This window comes from Pinus tabuliformis, chromosome 9 (assembly GCF_031772625.1).
Source record: "Pinus tabuliformis cultivar Carrire ecotype Pingquan chromosome 9, CPIR1, whole genome shotgun sequence".
Taxonomy (NCBI): Eukaryota; Viridiplantae; Streptophyta; class Pinopsida; order Pinales; family Pinaceae; genus Pinus; species Pinus tabuliformis.
Genome location: NC_142307.1, coordinates 1,062,523,148 through 1,062,532,397, shown reverse-complemented (window position 1 = coordinate 1,062,532,397; position 9,250 = coordinate 1,062,523,148). Strand labels below are relative to the sequence as shown.

General features: G+C 48.5%; 1 pseudogene; it reads left to right on the top strand.

The window, feature by feature from the left end:
* Nucleotides 1-531: 531 nt before the first annotated feature.
* LOC149152425 (25S ribosomal RNA) lies at nucleotides 532-1,324 on the top strand (annotated as a pseudogene; the record flags this gene model as incomplete).
* Between the last annotated feature and the right edge of the window lie 7,926 nt (nucleotides 1,325-9,250).

The window sequence follows — 9,250 nt, the reverse complement described above, 5'->3', positions numbered from 1 at the left end:
TCGCCTGAATTGTAGTCTGTAGAAGCGTCCTCAGTAGTGGACCTGGGCCAAGTCCCTTGGAAGGGGGCGCCTGAGAGGGTGATAGCCCCATTGGGTCGGGACCCTACCGCATCATGAGGCATTGTCGATGAGTCAGGTTGTTTGGGAATGCAGCCCTAATTGGGTGGTAGATTCCATCCAAGGCTAAATACGACCGAGAGACCGATAGCAAACAAGTACCGCGAGGGAAATATGAAAAGGACTTTGAAAGGAGAGTTAAAGAGTGCTTGAAATTGCTGGGAGGGAAGTGGATGGAGGCCGTTTAGGCATCTCGGTCAGATGTGGAATGGCTCAGGCTGGTCTGCCACTCGACTTGAGGTGCAAACCAACATGGGTTGCTGCATCATCACAAGCATGGGTGGATTACTACCTATCAGTTTGCCGTTGTGGTGGTCGAGGAACGAAGCATGTGCCCTTATGGCGGGCTGTGTGCACCTGCACGCTCGTGGTGTTGGTTGGCAGGCTTTCCATTCAACCCATCTTGAAACATGGACCAAGGAGTCTAACATGTGTGCGAGTCAGTGGGTTTGAAAACCTGTGAGGCGCAAGGAAGTTGACGGGTGAGATCCCCTCTCTTGGGGGGTGCATCGTCGACCAAACTTGAGCTTATAGGAAGGGTTCAAGTGCAAGCATACCTATTGGGACCCAATAGATGGTGGACTATGCCTTAGCAGGGCGAAGCTAGAGGAAACTCTACTCGAGGCTCGTAGTGATACTGACGTGCAAATCGTTCGTCTAACTTGGGTATAGGGATGAAAGACTAATCGTACCATATAGTACCTAGTTTCCTTCGAAGTTTCCCTCAGGATAGCTAGAGATCATGTGCAAGTTTTATCAGGTAAAGAAAATGATTACAGGCATCAGGGGCGTAACACCGTCGACCTATTCTCAAACTTTAAATAGGTAAGAGGGTGCGGCTGCTCCATTAAGCCATGCCATGGAATCAAGAGCTCCAAGTGGGCCATTTTTGGTAAGAAGAATTGGCGATGTGGGATGAACCAAAAGTCGATTTACGGTGCCAAATGCATGCTAACCTACATACGACAAAGGGTGTTGGTTGATTAAGACAGAAGGATGGTGGTCATGGAAGTCGAAATCCACTAAGGAGTGTGTAACAACTCACCTGCCGAATCAAATAGCCCCAAAAATGGATGGCGCTGAAGCGCACAACCTATACTCGACCGTCAGAGCAATTTCCTGGCTCCAATGAGTAGGAGGATGCGGGGGTCGTTGAGAAACCTCAGGCGTGAGCTTGGGTGGATTGGCCCCCGGTGCAGATCTTGGTGGTAGTAGCAAATATTCAAATGATAACTTTGAAGACTGAAGTGTAGAAAGGTTCCATGTGAACAACACTTGGACATGGGTTAGTCGATCCTAAGAGATGGGGAAGCCTTGTATCACCTGTCACGCCCCTACACTAGCGGTAATCTTCCAACCGCACTATAGCAAGGTGCGGCACCACCGAACACTTTCTTTTCATAAATAATTATGTTCATGGACTACGCCTAACCATTCATACTTAGTTTATTTTCGTTACCAAGTATTATCTTTATCCTTTATACAGATGAAAACCCATACATATTCATCATCAATATCAATTAACACATACACAATTGCACAATAGTATAAAGGGAGAGACAACTCCCTGTAATATGAGTCTACCCGATATCAATATATATAATCTTCATTTTTATAAAGTACAAGTTAAATCTTGGGAAACCCCAAATTTACGCTTAGCCAAATTTCCAACTTTGGCAAACTCGGTTGCCCAACTTGTCGACACCTCCGCATGGTCGTCGCACGACTCACCAACCCTTCATTCACCTCGTCGCACATCTTCACCTGACTCGCTCTCCGTTTGTTCAAAAAGCACCCAAATCGTGCTATCCTGCCTGACCTCTATTCGGTGGACCACACGTAGTACCGCCTACCCAACACTCATTCACGACCTTCAATTCCAACCTTCGTTTTGGTGTGCACGGCGTGCCCTCGCCCAGCCTCACATCTGCACGTTCACCCGCGTCTTCACATGACTCACCTAAGTCGCCTTCGCATGACTCACCCGAGTCTTCCCAAACGCCTTCACCCAAACGACTTCACCCGAGTCACCACACGACTTCGCCCAGGACGCCACACGACATCACCCGGTTCACCTGAATGACCTCACCTGGCTCGCCTGAACAACTTCACTAGGGTCGCTCGATGACCTCACCTGGCTCGCCTAAACGACTTCACCTGGGTCACCCAACGACCTCACCCGGCTCGCCCGAACGACTTCACCCGGGTCACCCGACGACCTCACCCGGCTTGCTCGAACAACCTCACCTGCGTTTTTCCTAAACGACCTCACCCGAGTTCTGCTTGAACGACCTCGCTTGAGTTTTGCCTAACGACCTCACCCAAGTTTTCTACATGAGTTTCCTGCAAGAGTTTTTTGCCTGAGTTTCTCACCTGAGATTTTCACCTGAGTTTTCTGCACGAGTTTTTTCACCCGAGTTCCAATCATCATGCAGGCTCATCCATGCATCATAGAACTCCTTGTTCAAACTCGTGTTGGCCAAATGATTGATGGCTCATCTCCACAAACACTCAACCAATATATATGATTGGATGGTGGGTCATGTCACCTAGCCGACCTAGGCCCAATGCCCAAGCCGACTCATTCAACATGTTGCCTTCACCCGAGTGGAGGGTCGGCCCGCCCAACTCATGGGACCACCCCCTCAACTCACCCAACATCATATAAACTCACCTCTTGGTTGCTTTACTTCACATTTCACACGAGCTCCTCACTTGTCCTTCATACGGTGAAGGTGACCCAGACCATAGGTCCTTACAGGGTAGGTCTAGCGAGGTTATCCGTGTGAAATCGTTCGAGCAGGTTGGGCGAGGGCATCCTTGTAAACATCTTCAAGTGGGTCGGGTGAGGGAATCTATGTAATCTTGTTCGGGCTGGTTGGACGAGGGTGCTTCTGGGCACACAAGCCCGTAACAAAAATGCTAAGTTGTGACCCGGGGTGGGCTTTGTAAATATTCGTGCAGATCGTTTTCTCGACTCTCCCTTGTCACTTTGTTTTGGTCATTTGAGTGCTCATGTAAACTCGTTCGGGCGAGTCGTTTGAGGGCGTGCATGTCAACTCATTTGGGTGGGTCGTTTGGATGGGTCGGGTGAGGGCGTCTGTGTGAACTCGTTCGAGCGGATCGGGTGAGGGCGTCCTTGTAAACGCGTTCGGGTTGGTCGGGTGAGGGTGTCTGTGTAAACTCGTTCGGGCAGATAGGGCGAGGGTGCACCCGGGCAGATGAGCTCATATAAAAAATGTTAAATTGTGACCTAGGGTGGGCTCTGTGCACGTTCTTGCAGCTCATTTGCCCGGATCTCCCTTGTCCCTTAGTTTTGGTCATGTGGGTGCCCATGTAAACTCGTTCGGGTGGGTTGTTTGAGGGCATGCATGTCAACTCATTTAGGCAGGTCATTCGGGTGGGTCGGGTGAGTGCATCTGTGTGAACTTGTTCAGGCGGGTCGGGCAAGGGCGTCCGTGTAAACTCGTTCGGGCAAGTCGGGCGAGGGTGTTTGTGTAAACTCATTCGGGCAGGTCGAGAAAGGGTGTCCCTGTAAACTCGTTCGGGTAGGTCGGGCGAGGATGTGCCCCAGCACACAAGATCGTATAAAAAATGCTAAGTTATGATCCGATGTGGGCTTTGTGCACATTCGTGCAGCTCATTTGCCTGGTAGTCCCTTATCCCTTCGTTTCGGTTGTGTGGGCGCCCATGTAAACTCGTTCGGGCAGGTCATTTGAGGGTGCGCGTGTCAACTCATTTGGGCGGGTTGTTCAAGTGGGTCAAGCGAGGGCATCCTTGTAAACTCATTTAGGTTGGTCAGGCGATGGCATCTGTGTAAACTCGTTCAGGCAGGTCGGGCGAGGGCATCCGTGTAAACTCGTTCAGGTGGGTCGAGCGAGGGAATTTGTGTAAACTCGTTTATGTGGGTCAGGTGAGGGTGTCCGTGTAAACTCGTTCAAGCATGTCACAACCCTACACTGGTGGTAATATTCCAATCGCACTAGTGAGGTGCAGCACCACCGAACACTTTCTTTTCACCAATACTTATGTTCATGGACTATGCCCAACATTCATACTTAGTTTATTTTTCATTACCAAGTATTATCTTTGTCCTTTATATAGACGAGAACCCATTCATATTCATCATCAACAACAATTAACACATACACAATTTCACAATAGTATAAAGGGAGGCGCAACTCCCTGCAATATGAGTATGCCCGATATCAATATATATAATCTTCACTTTTATAAAGTACAAGTTAAATCTTGGGAAACCCCAAATTTACACATAGCCATATTTCCAACTTTAGCAAACTCGGTTGCCTAGCTCGTCAATGCCTCCACACGGTTGCTGCATGACTCACCAACCCTTCGTTCACCTTGTCGCACGTCTTCACCTGACTCGCTCTATGTTTGTTCAACAAGCGCACAAATTGTGTTATCCTACTTGACCTCCATTCGATAGACCACACAAAGTCTCGCCTACCCAACTCTTATTCACGACCTTTGGTTCCAACCTTCATTTTGGCGTGCATGGCATGCCCTCGTCCAGCCGCTCGTTCACACGTCCACCTGCATCTTTGTGCAACTCACGCAAGTCTCCTTTGCATGACTCACCTGAGTCTGCCCGAATGCCTTCACCCGAACTTGTTCACTCGGACGACTTCACCCAAGTCGCCACACGACTTCACCTAGGTCGCCACATGACTTCACTTGGTTCACTCGAACGACCTCACCCGGCTAGCTTGAACGACTTCACTCGAGTTGCCGAATGACCTCACCCGGCTCGCCTGAACGACTTCACTCGGATCGCCCAACAACCTCACCCGGCTCACCTGAACGACTTCACCCAGGTCGCCCGAAAACCTCACTCGGCTCGCCCAAACAACCTCACCTGAGTTCTTCCTAAATGACCTCACCCGAGTTCTACTTGAATGACCTTGCCTGAGTTCTGCCCAACAACCTCGCCCAAGTTTTCTACACGAGTTTTTTGCTCGAGTTTCTCACTCGATTTTTTCACCTGAGTTTTTCACCCAACTTTTCTGCACAAGTTTTTTCACCTGAGTTTCAACCGTCGTGCGTGCTCATCCACGCACTACAAAACTCCTTGTTCAAACTCGTGTTGGCTGAATGATTGATGGTTCATCTCCACAAATTCTCCACCAATATATACGGGTGGGTGGTGGGTCATGTCACCCAATCAACCTACGCCCAATGCCCAAGCTGACTCATTCAACATGTTGCCTTCGCCTGAGTGGAGGGTCGGACCGCCCAACTCATGGGACCACCCCCTCAACTCACCCAACATCATATAAACTCACCTCTTGGTTTCTTTACTTCACATTTCACATCAGCTCCTTGCCCATCCTTCGCACAATGAAGGTGACCCGAACCGCAGGTCCTTACAGGGCAGGTCGGGCGAGGGCATCCGTGTGAACTCATTTGCGCAGGTCAGGTGAGGGCGTCCATGTAAACTCATTCGGGAGGGTCGGGCGAGGGCATCTGTGTAAACTCGTTCGGGCTGGTCGGGCGAGGGCACTTTCAGGCACACGAGCCCATATAAAAAATGCTAAGTTTTGACCCAGGGTGGGCTTTGTGAACATTCGTGCAGCTCGTTTGCCTGACTCTCCCTTATCACTTCATTTCGGTCGTGTGGGCGCTCATGTAAACTCATTCAGGCAAGTTGTTTGAGGGCGTTCATGTCAACTCGTTTGGGCGGGTCATTCAGGTCAAGCGGGTCGGGCGAGGGCGTCCATGTAAACTTGTTTGGGCGGGTCAGGCGAGGGTGTCTGTGTAAACTCCTTCGAGTAGGTCGGGTGAGGGCACACCCAAGCACACGAGGCCATATAAAAAATGCTAAGTTGTGACCCAGGGTGGGCTTTGTGCACATTCGTGCAACTCATTTGCCCGACTCTCCCTTGTCCCTTAGTTTCCATCATGTGGGTGCCCATGTAAACTCGTTCAGGTGGGTCATTTGAGGACATGCTTGTCAACTCGTTCGGGTGGGTCTTTCGGGCCGGTCAGGCGAGTTTGTCCACGTGAAATCATTTGGGTGGGTCAGGCAAGGGTGTCTGTGTAAACTTGTTCTGGCGGGTCAGGCAAAGGCGTTTGTGTAAACTCATTTGGGCGGGTCGGGCGACGGTGTCCATGTAATCTCGTTTGGGCTGGTCAGGCAAGGGTGTGCCTCGGCACACAAGCCCGTATAAAAAATGCTAAGTTGTCACCCAAGGTGGGATTTGTGCGCATTTGTGCAGCTCGTTTGCCTTGCTCTCCCTTGTCCCTTCGTTTCGGTCGTGTGGGCGCCCACATAAACTCATTCGGGCAGGTCGTTTGAGGGCGCACATGTCCATTCATTCAGACGGGTCGTTCGGGTGGGTCGGGAAAGGGTGTCCTTGTAAACTCATTCAAGTGGGTTGGGTGAGGGCGTCTATGTAAACTTGTTCAGGTGTGTCACGCCCCCAGGCCTATGGTAGTCTTTCAATCATACTTGGCGAGGTGCGGCACCACCAAACACTTTCTTTTCACCAATACTTATGTTCATGGACTACGCCTAACCATATTTCCTACTTAGTTTGTGTTTCTCAACCAAGTAATTATTATGTTTCCTTTATACCAATGAACACCCATACACATTCATTACCATCAGCAATTATAAATGAAGAACACAATTGCATAGTATAAAGGGAGGGGCAAATCCCTGAACAATGAGTCTGCCCGAATATATATATATATATATATATATATATATATATATATATATATATATATATATATATATATATATATATCAACTTTCGACTTCTACAAAGCTTCATAAGTATACTTGGGAAACACCATGTTTCATACTTAGCCATATTTACAACTTGTCACACCTTCGTGTGCCAACCAAAGTTCATTGCCCAAGCTGGGCGGGTGCGCCCTCACACGAGTTACCAACTGCACTTCTCAACCGAACCTTGTGCATGATGGGTGAGCAACTCCACCAAGTCACCAAGACACCCTCGTTTCACCTTCGCATGGAAGTCTTACCAAAACTCCACCATGTTATGTTTGTGTGCTAGGCGGGTGACTTCACCAAGTCTCCACCCATGCTCTCCATCTGAACAACGGGTGTTCCTACCCGCGCTCTCACCCAACACCCGAGACCTATGCATTTACCTCCATGTGGCCTTGCCCAAGGTTGGGCGCATAGAGTTGCGCCTCTCCTTATTTGTTGCGGCTTCACTTCTTAACTGCGCACTTCTCCTTGCTCGAGTTTAATGACCGAAAGTTCGATGTCCAAATGAATCACGCCTTCATTGTATTTGTATGAGTGGAAGGGCGAGTCGAGATGCCCAAGCTGACTCATCCTCCACATGTTTTAATGCCCCTATGCATCACAAATCCTTCATTATGTTCGTCAGCTCTTGCCAAGCTTGTAGGTTGGCCCATGGATTGAGCCATTGCTCTCCACACTATAAAATTCCTTCGCTCATCCTCTAATGCGCATTATAACCTGTGTTACTTCGCACATTTTGGTCGTGAGCTTCACACTTCATGTTTTCCAACTACTCGTTTTCAAGTCAAGCCGTAGCACTTTGGGTGGGCGTGTCAAGAACCGCAGGTCCTTACATCCTCCTTCACCTGAAGTCGTTTTCGTCCTCGACAACATCCCATCCTGGTATCCATCCACCAAGATCATCATCAGCAATTGTCTCATCCTTGGTCCGTGATATAAACTCCTCCACATACCGTAAACATCCCTGCAACATATGTAGAACTCCCATCTCCATCATGTGTCGTCCCATCCTGTGAACTATCCTCCTTGCTTGCCTAATGCCAACATCTCTCCGTGCACTTCCGGACCCCATGTTTGAACTAGTTGGGTAGCTAATCCAACTGTCACGCTCAAGCAATGAGAGTGAACATACTTATGCCTTCACTAGTCTATCTCGGATTCTGCCACATCCTAGACTCGCCAAGAATCTCACCCATTCTCAGGTCCATGGAAACTCCATCCCATATGCAACATGTTATGATGCTTGATGCCAAACCATCCCTGCACCATCTGTCATACCTGCTCAACCTGTTTTAAGGACTCACTGCCATGAGCAGCTAACAATGAGCCCCATATTCCATGTCATCTAAGAAGATGTAGAGGGAGTAGAGCCTGAAGGCTCACCCTCACTAATAAGCTCAATCCATCTGTCAAGATTCTCTATCTCCATCCTCTATAGATATGCAACCCAATCCTCCTCTCAGACATTCGGCCTCACATAAGCCTCCTCATCATCATCATCATCCTCAACCACTTCTAGCCTTCTTGACAAATCCAGGATACTATTGGATAGTGTCCTGATGACCAATGACTGCTCGGTAAGCTTTGTCTCAACACTAGACAACCACTTACTCATGTCTTCCATGCACTTCTCATCCTCCATTTGCATCACTGCCAGTTTACAATCAGGCTTTGTCACACCAATGGTTGGAACACCAATGGGTACATCTTCCCTTCCATCATAAATGTATAGCTTCTTCAAATGTGGAACAATCATAGCATCAAATTGTTTCAAGAATTCCATCCCCAGCACAGCTTCATAGTCATTAATCCGCACTATAGTGAAGTCGACTTTCCCGGTCCACTCACCTAGTGTTGTGTCCACTCCTTTAGCTACACCAAGAACACAATCAGGAGGAGAATTCAATGTCTTCATTTGTGCCTTCACCGATACAAATTTCAGCCCAATCCTTCTCTAAGTATCTTCACTCATGAAGTTGTGAGTAGCCCCACTATCCACCATAGTGAGTATATCAACACTCCCAATCTTCATCCGAACGTACTCCAAACTGTTCCTCTCAAGATCTCTCCGAGAGACCACCTCTATAGCAGCAGAAGCTCCAAGAATCTACATCATCCCCACAGAAGACTCTTCATTATTCATATTAGATTCTGCAATAGCGGCCACTTTCGGTCTAGAAGGACAATTCTTCACCATATGTGGTTTAGCACATATCCAACACTTCAAGGCTTTCTTTGTCTTCGACTTATCATCCAATTTCGAAGCATCATCGTTCTTCTTCTCTTTCGGCTTATCAGACTTCTTCTTCCTATCATCAGAAGTCTCATCATAATGCTCCACCAACCTATCCACATCAGCAAAAGCTTCCT